The sequence below is a fragment of the Giraffa tippelskirchi genome, chromosome 13 (assembly GCF_054371585.1).
Source record: "Giraffa tippelskirchi isolate mGirTip1 chromosome 13, T2T-mGirTip1v1.2.pri, whole genome shotgun sequence".
In the NCBI taxonomy this organism is placed as follows: domain Eukaryota; kingdom Metazoa; phylum Chordata; class Mammalia; order Artiodactyla; family Giraffidae; genus Giraffa; species Giraffa tippelskirchi.
In genome coordinates, this window is record NC_137287.1 from 102,390,866 (window position 1) to 102,408,266 (window position 17,401).

Sequence of the window (17,401 nt, forward strand, 5' to 3'; positions counted from 1 at the left end):
CCCTTCCAGGTCAAAGGCATAGAGCAGACCCCTTCATCACCCATGCCCAGCAGTGCACTGATTTCTCCAGGGCTACTTTAGGCCTGCATCCCTTTGATTTAAATCATCTTTTGGGTCGCACCTCAGGGTTGCTCTGTATTTCAAGTGATTCCATGGGGAACTGGCACGGCCCCCCGCCTTACTCAGGAGCAAAAATACCCAAGGTCACTTTCTAGGCCTCATTCTCCCAGTGGTTTCTATGGTATATGTGTGTCTCCCCACCTGAGATACTCAGCTGTCTCCCACCCCTCCTCCCCTTGCTCACTCTTGCACAGCCCCACTGGTTTCCTTGTTCCTCAACTCCCACTATGGCAGGAAGAATTCTAAGATGGCACCCAAGATTTCCAACCCCCTAGGTATGCCTGTCCAGCATAATCCCCTGGACTGTGACTATGATGGAGTTCACTCCCGTGATTAGGTTAGGTTATATGGCAGAGCTGACTGTGTGAGGAGATGGTTGGATGGCATCACCAACTCAATGGACATGAGTTTGAGTAAACTCCGAGAGTTGGTGATGGACAGGGAGGCCTGGTGTGCTGCAGTCCATGGGGTCACAAAGAGTCGGACGTGACTGAGCGACTGAACTGAACTGACTGTGCCAGACTTGGGACTCACAGAGGTGTGAGCTAAATGGATTTTGTTTTCAGCCACTAAATCAATCCCTGGGTCAGGAAGATCCCCAGGAGAAGGAAATGGTAACTCACTCCAGTATCCTTGCCTGGGAAATCCCATGCACAGAGCAGCCTAATAGGCTACAGTCCATGCGGTCGCAAAGCGTCGGACACGACTAAGTGACTTAGCACACACTCACGCCAGGTCTTAGTTGCAGCCTGTGGGATCCCCAGTTGTGGCATGCAGGATCTAGTTCCCTGACCAAGGATTGAACCAGGGCCCCCTGCTTTAGGAGCTTGGAGTCTTAGCCACTGGACCACCAGGGAAATCTCCATAGAACCCTATTTTTATCCACTGTGTCGTAATCATTTATTCACTGTCATCATTTTTTCTGATGCTCAAATCATCCCAGTAGCTCCTAGGCTCTGTTGACATGCCCCCAGCATTACTTGAGCACTTCTACTTATTTTATAGCACAAAGTAGATGTTCCAGGCTTACTGTGTACTTTCCTCGGCCCAGCTCTCGAGTCAGTCATTTTCCCAAGGATTCCTGGTTCCTTTCAGTGGACAATGCTACATTTAGCAACCAAGATTTGGTGTTACGAGTACTCACTGCTATGCGGGTATTAGTGCTCCTAGGCTCTCTTTGTGGATAGAACTGAGAACCACATGTATGGGGCACAGACACACACATTTACATCTATGCTTATCTGTCTGTACTTATCTAATGCCATTAGCTCACACTGATTACCCCAGCACCACTGGGTTCACACTAGCCTTTCCCATTTCCATATCTGTGCTTCCCTTCTCTGACCCATCCTCATTCAGCTGCTTTTCCATGACTGGTCCCATGTCCTGCCCACCACCTCCAATAAATATTGGAAAAGGGAAGGAGGAAAAGAGGAAGCTGAATTTAAAAAAATTTTTTGAACTAGTACAAAAATTAAAACTATAAAAAAGAACATAGTGAAAAATCTCCCTCCCACCCATCTCATTCTAATCCTGCTCCTGTCCACAGTTAACAAGTATTACTATTAGTTTGCTATATACACAAGCTGGTATTAAAATATTTTTTATTTCCCCCCTCTTTTACTCAAAGTATTCCTGACATTCCTTTTATTTGTCAATATATCTTGGAGATCTTTCTGTATCAGTACATAAAAAGTGACCTCACCCTTTTCATAGTTGTATAGTCTTCCTCTGGCTAGTCCATACTTCATTTAACCTCATTTAATTTCATTTAAATGATAGACATTTAGATTGCATCCGAGGTGAAATAAGACTAAACTGGGCTAAACAAGACTGCAATGAATAACCTTGAATGTATTCATTTGACATGTGTCCATACACATCCACAGAATACATTTTCAGAAGTGGGATCATTGGTGTGACCTTATATGTTTATGTGTTAAATGATGAAAGGTCTCCCCTCTTAGAATGTCAGCTCCAAGAGGAAAGGGACTCTATTCTCTTTTTTCCCCTGGCTGAGCTGGGTCTTCATTGCAGCCTCGGGCGTCCTCTAGTTGGGGCAGGCAGGACCTTCTGTGTGGTGCACGGGCTTCTCATTACAGTGGCTTCTCTTGTTGTAGAACATGGGCCCTAGAGCATGGGCTCAGTAGTTGTGGTTTGCAGGCTTAGTTGCTCCATTTAGTATGTGGCATCTTCCCAGACTAGGGATTGAACCCACGTCGCCTGCATTGGCAGGTGGATTCTTAACCACTGGACCACCAAAGAAGTCCATGGACTCTGTTCTATTCACTGCCGTTTTCCCAGCACCCAGAACCATCCGACTATGTCAGGCACTCAGTACATATGTATTCACTAAAGGAATGACCAATGCCCTCTGGTTGTGAACTTGACTCTCAAGCACGTATGGACCATTCACTGTGTGCTAGGTGCTAGGCATCATCTTGCTAATCCTCCAAACGCCCCTGTGAGGTAAGGACTGTTTGGACACCCTCACTTTACAGATGAGAGCCCTGAGGCCCAGAGAGGGAACACAATAGGCTGATGTCACACAGCTAATCAATGACAAAGCCACAGTTCCCACCCAGTGAGTCAGACTCTGGAGCCACCAACAACCTCATCTACTGTTCTCAGCACCTCTCTTCTCTCCCCACACACAGCTCAGTCTCCCAGCCCCACGTGGCCCCTTCATCTTGACTCATCTACTTTCCTGCTCCTAGCCACTTCTTCTTAGCCTCAACCCCAGCCAAAGGCACCGGCTCCGCACCCTCAGCCAATACAGGACAGATCCAAGGAGAGGCGCTGTCATTTCCATACAGCTGTCCCCAGAAGCCAGGCCCTGCCCAAGCCCCCCCATTTTCCCTGAAAAAGCTGAATTGTCTTGGCTGTTTGGGGGGCACCTCTCAGCACAGACTGGGCTGCCTGGGCAGGGCCTGGCTGAGCTATTATCCTACATTATCTCACTCCCCTGCTCCTGAAAAGAACCAGTGACTGCTCGCCCCCCTCAGCCCTCCCCTGCCTGCTCCTGTCTTTTACACTTAATTACCTCACTCATTACCCCGCAGCCTGCAGAGGCCGGACCACAACTGGGGCGTGAGTAATCCCCACATCACACACCCAGCCAGCCGGCCAGCAAGGAGCAAATTGCTCACGCAGCCCATAAATAAAGGAACAGGGCCCACTCAGGCCTTCGGAGCAGAAGGACCTTCGCGGAGGCTGCAGTGTGGGGCAGGCATGGGCCTCAGCTTCCCAGTTGGCCTTTGCCAGCCCTGGTGAGATGATGGTCCCAGCTCCCCCACCTCTGCTATCCCAGACGGTGACCTTGAACTTCCCCAGGCCACTGAAGTCACAGCTCATTGCCACTGAGAGATGGGGCAGCAGGGGCCCACACCCCTTCCTCGCCACAGCCAGGGAGCTGTCCGTGTGGCCTCCAGGCTTCCTGCGTGACCTCTCCAGCCATCTCTCATCACCTCCAACCCCCACACAGAATGCCCCTGTGTCCTCTTTCTTCCTCAGTTCCTCTGCACATGCTGCTGCCCCCGCTTCCTGAGAACCTTTCCTGAGCATCCAGAGACCTTGTTCATGTCTACTCACTTGAGAGACCACCTCCTCCAGAGAGCCTTCCCTAATCTCTCCGGCTGCACGGAATCCATCAAAACATCAAGCCTCTACGTTGTCACTGGCTTTGCTTGTGTCTTATGAAGGGAGGACTGAGCCGCACACACGTCCCTTTGCCTAGTGCCCAGCCTAGGACCTGGCACATTACCAGGTCACTTACATGAGTGAGTGAATGAATGAATAAGTGAATGAATGAGGTGACGACTGGTAAGCTGTCTGTGCTGCAGGAAGAGATTTGGACCCCCTTCCCCCTGTGACAAGGGCCTCCCCACTCCCAGGCTGTAGGTTCCTGCAGTCCAGGGCCTCTGAGCTCATAAGGGAGGATGATCTAGGACTTCTCTAAGGCTAAAACTTCCCTCCCCATCTAGAAGGTCAGGCTCAGGCTCCTTCCCTCGCATCACTTTGGCAAACACCAGCTTCTCCCCACTGAGACAAGATAGCCCAGCCTTGGCCCAGAAGTCGCCTGCACAACCTCTTGTCTTTCACTTCCTACATCACCTTGTACCACCTCAGCTGGTCCATCACCTCTCACAGCACCTCAGGGCGGCTGACCCAGGAGCTGGTTGTGTGGTCAGCTTCTCCTGGCCTGAAGAACTTCATCTCACCCTCCTGCTCCCCTCATAGACCCAGGATACCGGAGGGAACTCAGAAAGGTTCCCTTGGAAAGGCAGGGAGCTCCTAAAACCCGATGGGCCAGAGTTCATGAAACCCTTTGATATTTGGTGAAGCCTACGGACCGCTCTCAGAATAATGTCTTTAAATTCATAAAATATATAGTATTACAAAGGAAACCAATTATATTGAAAGTTATCAAAATATTAAAAATAAATCTACATTACAGTAATACATATGCTTCTTTATTATGCATTATAGCACAAGGATTTAGCAAAAAACTGTTCCAATTTCCCAGTCATGATGAGTGTAAATGGTATTTCAAGTTATCTGGAACATCTGTAATGTGACAAGAAAATATCTGTGATTTCTATTAGTGACAATGTTACAGGCCCTGTTAATGCCACTGTGATCTGTGGTCTGCATTCATTACGGAAGGAATGATAAATTTCAGAAAGAAGCTAGTGAAATTGAAGGCGCAATCCTTTTTCTGTCTCAGTTAATGGTGGGTCTCCTGTTTTATTTCTTTGGACCCCAGGTTAGGAGCATCTGTGATGGGGAATGACAAGTGTATCTCAAGTAAACTAACATTTCCATTCCTGTATCTTGGCAGACATCATTAATCAATTACAGCAGTCTCCCACACTGAGCCCAAACTCAGTTCCAGAATCTATCTCAACACTATGCTTTGGGCTACAGCTACCAACCAATCTACATGGGTTCTCAAGCTGTAGTCAATTTGCCATTCCTTGGGGTGGAGCGGGGGTAATGCCATTGTTAGAATGAGATTAAGGGCAAAGAGGCAGTAAAATGAGGTTGAGCAACAGTGCAGGACAGCACAGCAACAGCGTATTAAACAGAAACAGTGCATTAAAAAGCAGAGACATTACTTTGACAACAAAGGTCTGTCTGGTCAAAGCTATGGTTTCTCCAGCAGTCACGTATGGATGTGAGAGTTAGACAATAAAGAAGGTTGAGTGCCGAACAATTGATGCTTTCAAACTGTGGTGCTGGAGAAGACTCTCGAGAGTCCCTTGTACAGCAAGGAGATCAAACCAGTCAATCCTAAAGGAAATCAACCCTGAATATTCATTGAAAGGACTGGTGCTGAAGCTGAAGCTGAAGCTCCAATACTTTGGCCATCTGATGCGAAGAGCCAACTCATTGGAAAAGAACCCTGATGCTGGGAAAGATTGAAGGCCAAGAGGAGAAGGGAGGGGCAGAGGATGAAATGGTTGGACGGCACCATCGACTCAGTGGACGTGAGTTTGAGCAAACTCCAGGAGATAGTGAAGGACAGGGGAACCTGGTATGCTTCAATCCATGGGGTTGCAAAGAGTTGGACATGACTGAGTGACTGAACAACAACAACACAGTACAGGAAGGAGGCATATAAACCGAACAGCCTAATGGACATCAGCAGGGCAAACAGTCACCAAGAGCTTATGAAATATCTGGACAAGTTATTAGAAGTCCAATATCTAGAGGGAGGAAGGTGACAGTCCCTTTCTGCTCAGCGCTGCTCATATATTTTGGGGAGTTCTGTGTTCAGTTATAGGCCCCACACTTTCAGAAAAACATCAAAAAACTGGAACATCGTTCAGGGAAGCAACGAGGAAGGGCAGATATGTGGAAAGCATATCCTGTACCGCTAATTTGCTCACCGTGAACAGGTACTAAGACTTTCCTCTGAGTCACCCTATGCTGGGAGTTGGGAACACCAATAGGAGCAGCCCCAGGCCACTGCCCTTGGAGTAAACTTGGAAAGAACTGGTGTCTTCATTTCCCAGAGGAGCCATTCTGGACCAGAAGGATGGAACCTGTGGTATTCCACTCAATCTGGGAAAAATATTACTACTGGAGTTTCTGGCTTCCCAGGTGGCACTAGTGGTAACCCACCTGCCAATGCAGGAGACATAAGAGACTCAGAGTTAGATATCTGAGTCAGGAAGATCCCCTGGAGGAGGGCACAGCAATCCACTCCAATATTCTTACCTGGAAAATCCCATGGACAGAGGAGCCTGGTGGGCTACAGTCCATAGGGTCACAAAGAGTCAGACATAGTTGAAGCAACTTAGCATGCATGCTCGAAGCATGCACACTGGAGTTTCCAGACAATGGCTGCTGAGTCATCAAGGATCCATGGTAGCAAACACACCTTGAAGAATCTCCAAGAGGGTCAGACACCAGGATAAGAGGCTTCTTGTGCACCCCCCAAAAAAGAAGAAAAAAAAAAATAGGTCAAAGGCCTGGCCTGAGGGAGATGTCCCTGCTAAATGGGCCCCAAGGCCAACGCTGGAGGCTGAGTCCCTGACCTTTGTCCCTGGTGCTTTTGGACACTCAGTGTAGAGGCTGCCATACTCTAGCCAGTGTGTCATGGGCCTAGTGCTGACCACATGACTGTCCCTGGCTACAGAGGACGTGGGGGAGGCCAGTACCAACCCTGCTAGTAGGAGGAGGGGACTCATCAGACCAGGTAGTTGGAAGGCTCTGGGCAATTGAGAGGAAGGTCACCTGTCCACTCCAGTCACCAAGGGTTGGGTTCCTCTGCTGTGCTCGGCTCTGTGCTCAGCACTTTCCTTGGATTGTCTCTGTTAAGCATCTCCTCTCTCCCCAGTGTGTGATATGCTTATCAATGCACATTTGACAGGTAAGAAAAGTGAGACCCAGAGAAGTTAAGTCATTTGCCCTGTTCTTTTAACTACTCCACAGAGGTGGGCCAGCTGAAGTAGAAGGAATCACTATCCACTTTGAAGCCAATCCAGACAAGTGGGTTCTAGGTGCCCCCAGACCTGGGATCTCTAGGATTGCAGACTGCACCTGCCACAGCCAATGCAAATGTGGATTTCCTGTGTCCCAACCAAGCACCTGCTGCCTTCTGGACTCTGTGCAAAAGTCATCTCCTCAGAGAGGTTCCTTACCCACCCAATCTAAAACAGCCCCAGCCCAGTCTATCTCTGCCCCATGTCACTTGTCTTCTTGACGCTTTGTAAATAGGAAGCTGGCATATCTACCTGTTTATTACTATCTGTCGGCACAGTAGGATGGACATGAGCTGCCTGAGAGCAGGTCTTTGTTCTATCCACTGCTGCATCCTCAGTTCTCAGTGCAGTGCCTGGCACAGAGTAGATGCTCAGTAAATATCTGCAGGCTTACCAGCTGTGAGCCCTTGGGCAATTTCTTAACTTTTCTGTGCCTATGTGGTCCTTAATAACATGAGTGTCATCATACTACCTCCAAAAGCGGTCATGAAAATTCCATGAGTTCATGCTGTATCACAGCCAAGGAGGAAGAGAAGCTACTTAGGTTAGTTCAGTTGCTCAGTTGTGTCCGACTCTTTGCAACCCCATGGGAGTCGGACATGACTGAGCGACTTCACTTTCACTTTTCACTTTCATGCATTGGAGAAGGAAATGGCAACTCCAGTACTCTTGCCTGGAGAATCCCAGGGACGGGGGAGCCTGGTGGGCTGCCATCTATGGGGTCACACGGACTCAGACACGACTGAAGTGACTTAGCAGCAGCAGCAGCAGAACTGCAGCATGACAGGCCTCCCTGTCCATCACCAACTCCCGGAGTTTACCCAAACTCCTGTCCATTGAGTCGGTGATGCCATCCAACCATCTCATCCTCTGTCGCCCCCTTCTCCTCCTTCCCTCAATCTTTCCCAGCATCAGGGTCTTTTCAAATGAGTCAGCTCTTCGCATCAGGTGGCCAATGTATTGGAGTTTCAGCTTCAACATCAGTCCTTGCTCAGTCATGTCCAGTTCTTTGCGATCCCATGGACTGTAGCTCACCAGGCTCCTCTGTCCGTGGGATTGTCCAGGCAAGAATACTGGAGCAGGTTGCCATTTTCTTCTCCAGGGGATCTTGGTGACCCAGGGATCAAACCAGGTCTCCTGCATTGCAGGCAGATTCTTTACCATCTGAGCCACCAGGGAAGCTCCTGTATTACAGCCAAGAAGACCTTTTAATGAGCCCCTACCATGTGCCAGGCCAGTAGGATTTCACTTCAGGGCCTTGACTGTTAGAGCCTCAGGAGTCGAGAGGAAATACTCCTTGGGGCTGAAAGGTTTAAGAGGTCAACAGAGAGAGTGAACTCCACATTCAAAATGGCTGATGTTACTGAGTACCAACTGTGTGTGAACGAGCATCCTAAACATCTCACTGGATTCCCACCTGCTCTGTGAGAGAGGCACCATTAGCATCCTCCTTTGACAGCTGAAGAGATGGAGGTACAAAGAGGATAGGTAAGATGCCCAGGGTAGATAACTCATTAGTAAGCAGCAGAGGAGGGATCTGAACCCAGGCCATCCATGCTTTTAACCTCTCTGCTCCCCTGGCCCTCTACAGCCAGAGTGAGACAGAGGGGAGGCTGTGAAGGTGTGCACTTGGAGCCTGTGGGTGTTCTGACTTCTTAGGAGTCTGTCCAGTAGTCTGGGGTCAGGCACAGGTTAATATTGACAGCCCCCTGCCTCCATGCACCTGGGCCACCTCCTGACTTTCTCTGGAAGCTGATGGGTCCCAGCTGGTATATGAGCAGAGGCAGAAGCAGGAGGCAGAGCTAGAGGGTGCAGAGAAGGGTTGATTCCTCTGTGTCAGGAGCCCTGGGAGCCCGGAAATGCCAACTCTGCAGCTTCGACAGCCGCCTTAGCATCTGCCAGAGATGGTTCTCAGCTCAGCTGGTGGGGAAGAGATGGAGGCAGGATAGGCCACCATGGGGTGAAGGAGCCAGCCTTGATCTGGCAGGCAGCAGCCTGAAAGTCCCAAAGAAGGCACTTGCTTGTTCCGTGCCTCAGTTTCCCCAACTGCCAAACAGGGATAGGCAGGGAATGATGCTGATATCCTGAAGGCTGTTCAAGTAGAGCTTCTATTTATCAAGTGCTGATTATGCTCCAGGCCTCATAGAGCCCTATTTAGCCTCAGTTTACAAAGTTGACACAGAGGCACATAGAGGCAAAGTGACTTGCCTAAAATTACACAGCCTAAAGAGGCACAGCTGGGATTAACACTTGGCTCAGGGTGACCCAGGCCCAAACTCTGAACTATCTCACTTGCTTCAAAGTGAGGCTCTTGTGAGGGGCTGTTTAGCCTCTCCATCCCTGACACATGCTGAGAGCTTGTCCCAAGGCCCCCTGACCTGGCAGGGAGCCCAGTGATCAGATTCTTGCACCAGTCCTTTTCGGAGGTTTCAGGGAGTTGCTTAAAGGGTGACCTTGCCATGGTTCAGGAACATCTCAAACTTGGAAGGAAAGATACTTTAATGGGGGAAGGTTAAGGACTGTAGTAGTCAGGATAGGGACTCAATTATCCCCCAAAGGAGACGAAAACCTCGAGGGTTGATGAACTAACCCAAGCTCAGGCCAAAAAGGATCAAGGTGAGTTGGGGGAGATGGATCACAAGGAGGTTTTTCCAGTCAGTTTATTCATTCATTTAAGATACATATTTATTGAGCACTTATTATTTGCCCAGCACTATGTAGGTGATAGGGTCTGGCAGTGAATGGAACAGATATGGGCCCCTACCCCCATTAAGGAGCAATCAGCCTTGGGGGTGCGGGGGAGGGAGACTCTCTTTGGCACCTCTGGCCCTGTTAGAAAGAGGGACTGTATATTTAAGATCAGGGTTTGAATCCTGACATCTAGCTGGGTCTCTGTGGGCAAATCACTTTGCCTCTCTGAGTCTTGGTTTCTTCATCTGTAAAATAGGGATAGCTGTGGGCCCCCACTTCAAAGACTGTTGTGATGATTAAATGAGGCAATCCATAGAAAGGGTTAGATTTGGCTCCTGGCACATAATAAGTGCTCAATAAGTGTCAGCTAGCATTATTATCATCTGTGTCTTTAAAACACGGTCCTTCCCACTGCATATCATCTCTGACCTGGGCTAGATCTTGGAGTCAAGCAGGGCAGTGATGGAGGAGGGGTTAACTAGGCAAAGAGGGAGGGAAAGCATGCTCCGGGCAGCAGAAACAGTATCTGCAAAGGCCTTGAGGTGGGAGGCTTTGCAGGAACAGGGTAGAAGCTCCAGGAGCATGTGGGACCCTGCCACACCCTCAGCTGCACTAGTCAGGCCCTTTCCTGAAGTCTTTTGAGGCTCTGAGCTCCGGAGCCAATGAGGAATGAGAATGGAAAGGTTCTCAGGAGAGGAGGTGGCAAGGCAGAGTGGTGAGACCACAGCCTCTGGAGCAGGCTGTCTGGACTGGACCTGTGGCTCGCCACCTACTGGCCGTAAAGCCTTGGACGAGTTACTTAACCTCCCTGGGCTCAGTCTCCTCCCCTGAAAATGGGGCTCACGATACTGACGAGTCAGAAGGTGAGTGTGAGGATTAACTAAAGTGATATTTGTAAAGTGTGTAGATGAGTACCTGGCACATAGCCCAGAGCTGTGTTTATTAAATGAATCAAGAAAAACATGCAGCAGCCGAAAGGAGGTGCCTGCAGCTCTGGACTGCAGTCCCTGAGAGCCTCCCACTGCAGCACCCTCTCAGTGGGCCACAGCGTCTGAGCTGAGGCCACCCTCCTTCCGGGACACTCGGCTGATGACTGGGCACAGTGGGGAACCAGGGCCTGGTATTCCACCCAGCATGAGACTCCTCTGCACGAAGTCTTGGGCCCAGAGCTCCCTGTGGTTCTGGCCAGACTTGCTTCGAGCTGCAGAGCTGCACCGCTGCCTGGGGCTCCTCTTACCCAGTCTCCTTCTCTCCTTTCACAGATGTCAGACTTGCGCCCTAGTCTGAAGGCGCACCTCTTTTTCTTGCAGGTATTATCCCCATAAGTTGCATTTCCATATTGGTTTTCAAATCTGCTTCCGGGGACCAAATTGACCAGAGAGAGAATATAGCAGCAATCAGATTCCAGAGGCCCCGCCCCCATAAGGACTTGGGCCATTGTCTCCGAGTCTTGGCGTACAGAGCTGTGAAGAGTCAGTTTCAGGCTTCTCCCATCCTCTTTCCTTAGCCTCGGAAGAGGGAGGGCCTGGAGAAATACACTGGAGAAACAGGCAGACTAAGGAAGCTTACCAGAGAAAAAGCCCCATCAACATCAAGTGGATGCATTTGTAGCCACTCTCCTCCTTGGAATTCATACAGAATTCCATTATTGGCACTGGACAGCAGCTCAGGGACCAACTTGTCCCATGCTCATTTGACAGATCAGAAGGCTGGAGCCCAGAGGAGGAGCAGAGAGAGAAGAATCAGGGTCCCGACTCCCAGAGCAGTGCTCCTTTCTAATACCATGGAGTGATGCCTTAATATAATGCCTGGTCCCCTCTTTACAGGTGTCCAGAGTGAGGTTCAGGCAGCTCTGCCAGCTACCTGGGGTTACACAGCGCTGCAAGTCACACCCAGACACTAGTAGCTGCCCTCCTTCATGATGGGCAAGACAGGGTTGAAATCTGAAGGATATCAGAGCAGATTGGTAGGGCAGAAAGGGCAAAGCCTGCAGCCTTCACCAGGTAAACCAGTTATGGCAAGCCTGGGACTCCTGGAGAGGCAGGCCGTAGACCACAGGGATGTGAGACCCTCCCCAGCTCTTCCCCTCAATAACCATATGGCCTTGGGCCAGTCATTTCACCCTCACAGGTCAATAACAGAGCCTTCTCCCATGAGGACATGGTGAGGCTTCGATGAGAAATGGTATATAAACAAAAGTACAGTCAACAATTACCAAGTCAAGTTATTGTGTGCCAGGCACTGCTCTAAACCCTTTACAGATACATTATCATTTAATCCCCACTGCAACACTGGAGATGGGCTTCCCAGGTGGCTCAGCGGTAAAGAATCCACCTGCCAATGCAGGAGACACAGAAGATGCAGGTTTGATCCCTGGGAGAAGGAAATGGCAACCCACTCCAGTATTCTTGCCTAGGAAATCTCATGGACAGAGGAGCCTGGTGGGCTAAAGTCCATCGGATCACAGAGTCGGACATGATTGAGCAACTGAGCATGCAGGTACACAACACTGGGGATACTCCCTTTTAAAATCTCCATTTTACAGATGAGGAAATGGAGGTACAGAGGAGCAAAGCTGGGAAATGACAGAGCATGGATTAGAACTGAAAGCAGGCTGATTCCAAATCCCTCTACAGAAAGCCTCTGGCAAGGCCAGTTTCTGTGAAGGGTAGATGTTTAGAACAGTGCCAGGCACGTGAAGTCACTGTTGATATAGTAATAATTATTGTTGTCACTGGAGAAATTTGCCATAGGCAATGCTATCTTCTCAAAAGTCAGAAGAATGAGTTTCCTGACATGTTTTTTGAAATTTTATCATTTCTTCTCTTCAGAAGTAAGGGAGAAGTTAGCAAGTGCTCAAGATAAATGTTTCTTGAACCGAAACATTTTATAGTCTTTTTGGAAAACACAAAAAAGAAGGTGGAGAAACACCCATAGTTTCACCATCCTTCTTTCACTTTTCTGTGCATGTTTATCTTTATTTTGACCCATAGTTGCAAACATGCTGTAAGGGATTTCAAGATTTTGCATCTTTCATTGAAAGGCAAGGTCTTCCTCCATATGATAATTTTTAATGGCTGCAGCATATTCCATCAAGGGAATGTTTTCTTCACAGCTCCTCCCCATTTTCTCCAACTTGAGGGTTTTATTCCAGTCTCTGATGCTGTAGCAAGCATGCTTGGGATTAAAATTCTTTCCTTATTTGATGTGACTTGGAGAAATGAATTTCTAAAGATGGCTTTTCTGAAACCAGTGAGCCAGTATTGGGGGGAAGTTTGGGAGACAGAAGGCCCTCCATGGTGTCCTAGTGCTTAAACCATGCCAGAGGTTGTGTATTTCATCCTTGCTTAATGACACCCGACCCCGTGGGTATTTCTGAACTTCAGCTTCTGAGCTGAGGGTTTCTTCCATCTGCTAAAGGTTCCTGCCCGCCCATACCACCTACTAGCCAGAAGTCAGAGACTTGGGATCTGATCTTCAACCCAACAATAGTGAACTATGGACCTTGGATACATCACTTTTGTGGGCCTCTCTCTGTCAGTTCAAGGGGGGATTATCTCTCCACCCTGCCCCCGGAGAAGATCTGATGAGGGAGAGTCCAGTCTCAGTCCAGTTCCATGTCTAATTCACTGTGGACCCTCACTTTCCTGGGAAGCTCTCTGGGCTCAGTTTTACCATCTCTTATGTAAAAGGTTGGAGTGGTAGGATCGTCAGGCTGGTAGAAGTGAGCTCAAGGGTGCCCACTTGCATTATTTACTCCACTGTATTAAGCACCACTAAGGGACAGAGATCCCAGTACACAGTACAAACTCAAGAAAATATGACTACACCACCAATAACTATTAACAACTTCTATGTGAGCAGTGAAACGTTGTTCACCAACTTTAAAGATCTACCTTTGAATAGACCCACCTTTTAAGGCTGAATCTCACCCAAGAACCAGAAATCAAATTGCCAACAATTTTTGGATCATAGAGAAAGCAAGGGAATTTTAGAAAAACATCTACTTCTGTTTCATTGACTATGCTAAAGCCTTCCACTGTGTGGATCACAATAAACTGTAGAAAATTTTTAAAGAGATGGGAATACCAGACACCCTCAGCTGCCTCCTAAGAAACCTGTATGCAGGTCAAGAAGCAACAGTTAGAATCAGACATGGAACAATAGACTGGTTCAAAATTGAGAAAGGAGTTTCTCAAGGCTGTATATTGTCACTCTGCTTATTTAACTTATATGCAGAGTACATCATGTGAAATCCCAGGCTGGATGAATCACAAGCTGGAATCAAGATTGCTGGGAGAAATATCAACCTCAGATATGCAAATGATACCACTCTAATGACAGAGATTGAAGAGGAACTAAAGAGCCTGTCGATGAAGGTGAAAGAGAAGAGTGAAAAAACTGGCTTAAAACTCAACATTCAAAAAACTAAGGTCATGGCATCTGGTCCCATCACCTCATGACAAATAGAAGGGGAAAAAGTAGAAACAGTGACTGTCTTTATTTTCTTGGGCTCCAAAATCACTGCTGATGGTGACTGCAGCCATGAAATTAAAGACGCTTGCTCCTTGGAGGGGAAACTATGGCAAACCTAAACAGCATATTAAAAAGCAGAGACATCACTTTGCCGACAAAGGTCCGTATAGTCAGTACTATGGTTTTTTTCCAGTGGTCATGTATGGATGTGAGAGCTGGACCATAAAGAAGGCTGAGCACCAAAGAATTGTTTTTGAATCATGGTGCTGGAGAAGACTCTTGAAAGTCCCTTAGACTCCAAAGAGATCAAACCAGTCAATCCTAAAGGAAATCAACCCTGAATATTCATTGGAAGGACTGACGCTAAAGCTGAAGCTCCAATGTTTTGGCCATTTGATGCAAAGAGCAGACTCATTGGGAAAGACCCTGATGCTGGGAAAGATTGAGGGCAAAAGGATAGGGGGGTGAAAGAGGATGAGATGGTTGCATAGCATCATCGACCAATGGACATGACTTTGAACAAACTCTGGGAGATAGTGAAGGATAGGGGAGCCTAGCATGCTGCAGTCCATGGGGTCAAAAAGAGTCAGACATGACTTAGCAACTGAACAATAACAACAACTTACCCCATAGTCATTTACTCATGATTTATTGAACACCTTCTGGGTTCTGGCCCTGCCAACTTCCTGACCTCATCTCCTCCCACTCCTTGCTGTTTCTGAACTGGCCCAAGCTCATTTTTGCCTCAGAGTCTTTGAACTTGTGAAGCCTCTGCCTGGAGCTCTCTTTCTCTGGCTCCTTCCATGGTTGGCTCCATCTCATCACTCAAGTCTCTGCTTAGATGTCACCTCTTCCAGGAGACCTTTGCTGGCCACCCTGTCTAGGAACCAGCACCCTCCACTGCTCACCCAGTTTTATGTCCCTTGAATGTCACCTCCAAGGAGACCAGGGACTAGGACTGTTGAGGTTACCACTTATTATGTAGAACCCCACAAACATGTGTTAGATGAATCCTGGGTGCTCCAGGCACAACTGTACTTACAAAACACACAAAGAATGAGCATCTACTATAGGTAAGTGCTCATTAGCAGGCTTACATACCTACTATATGCAAGCCCATTTTATAAGATGGGAAACTGAGGCACAGAGATGTTGAATAACTTGCTTAAGATCTCATGGCTAGTTAGTAGAGGAGCTGGGATATTCTACTGCATGTTGCAAGGGTATGCTGAGCCAAACACAGGACAGAGTCACACAGCTCAGGGGCCAATGGGCAAGCTAGCCCAGTCTACCATGTAGGAAGTCAGGGACACTTCCCAGAAGAAGTGATGCCTCAGCTATGCCAATGCAGGGTTCCTCTGAACAGAAGAACCAGAGCAGAGGCCAAGGAGAGAGCAGTAAGTCTGCAAGATGAGAAGTCGGCTTGTGTGGCTGGAGTGTGGACTACTGAGTGTGTCATGAGTCCAGGGGTGTGGTCACCTCAACCCTCTGTGACTGAGGTTAAAAAAAGTCCCAGAGGGCAAAATGTGGGACAATATCTCTGAGAAGATAGGCAGGACCCCCCCATATCATTCAGGACCTTGGCAAGATCAGGGGTCCAAATTTTATTCTAACATTTCTAAGCAACACCTCAAAATTTGCGTGAGGTCCCAAAGGACCACAGGAGTCTCTGGAAATTTCTGCTGACTCCCTGTGGGACCCTGGGCACCTCTGTGGCCTCTCTTAGTCTTCAAGGGTCTTAGTCTCCCAACTGGTATTAGATGACTTAGTCCCAAAAGCACAACCCCACTCCATCAGTCTAGCATCCCATAAACAGAATGCTGTTAACCAATGAGATCTTGACATTCCTAGAGTCTGATTCCAGGACTCTGGTGCTCTGGCCATCACATACTTGCTAAGGCCAGCCCACCACCATGGCACTTTGCCAGGCAGCCTCTCTGGGCAGGGGGTTGCATTCTCCTGCTCCTTGGTCCTACCCAGATATGGGAGCTCCCCTAGGTTTTGGCTGGATTGGAGGGGGGGTTCTGCTGAGATCCTCCTGGAGACAAAGGAGCTGACCTGCGAAGAGTTCCAGCGGGAGCCCCGCTCCCCCTCCCTTCCCCCCTCTCCCTTCCCAGTCCACGTGTCTCTATTGTCTGCTCCCCGCTTCAGGGAAAGACACAGTCTCGGATGTGTCAAAACCACCACCACCACCACCCCCCCGCCCCAGCAGCAGGGAAATTAATTACTGGACGATTTTCACTTCCTCTTGCAGCGCCCGCCTGAGCTAGGCACCGGAACAGGACTGGCTGAGCTAGGCTGGGCATCAGCATGGGGGACTTGCTCCCCTCATCAGTTCTGGAAGAAGAAAGTTGAACCCCAAACCCAACAGGGAGCTTCAGTGCGAGGCCAAGATGGGGAGAGGGGATGACTTCCCCTAGTTAAAGCTGAGTGTCCAAACTGGCCCCTTCAAAACTAGGGGACAGGGAGGGGGCTGGAGGCAGGGGGGGTCCACTGCCGGCGAGCTCACACTCTTCTCTGCATTCCCTTCCTTGTGTCCCCATGTGCCTGAACCCTGCCTGCTCAGACCGTTCTACCTCCTCTCCTCTCTCCTTCTGCCTTGCACTTCTCTTCCCCTTTCTTTGCATCCCTGGGGTGCTTTCTTTTTGTGTATCTGGAGGTCTCTTTTTCTCCCGTGGGTGTGTGTTGTTACTTCTTTCCGTCTCTCCCTTTCTTCTCTCTCTCTCTCTCTCTCTCTCTCTCTCTCGTCTTTTTGTCCTTATCTTGGTCTCTGCTCCTATTTCTATCTCTTTCACTGTGTATATGTCTCTCTTTTTCTGTATGTCTCTTTCTGTCTTTCTCTGTGTATCTCATCTCCGCTCTTTCTCTCTCTCTCCCCCCCTTGCTCCCCCCCGCCCCCCTTTCTTCGTCTCTCTATATCTCTGCTTTTCTCGCCCTCACTTTCTCCCCTCCTGCCTGCCCGCTGCTCCCTGCGCCTGGCCTGCCCCCACCGCCGCCGGTTCAGGGGAACGTGTGCGGAGCGATTGTCCTGGGGGACATTTGATGGATTAGAGCGCTGAACAGTTCCATTGCTAGGGGACCACCTGATCTCCTCCAGCCTGCGTCCCATATAAAGCCGGCAGCCG

General features: G+C 48.9%; 1 long non-coding RNA gene across 3 annotated transcripts in view; it reads right to left on the reverse strand.

The window, feature by feature from the left end:
- Positions 1-17,401, reverse strand: part of LOC145533390 (uncharacterized) — a 92,817-nt gene that overhangs the window by 51,375 nt on the left and 24,041 nt on the right. The gene's annotated exons all lie outside the window — the stretch shown is intronic.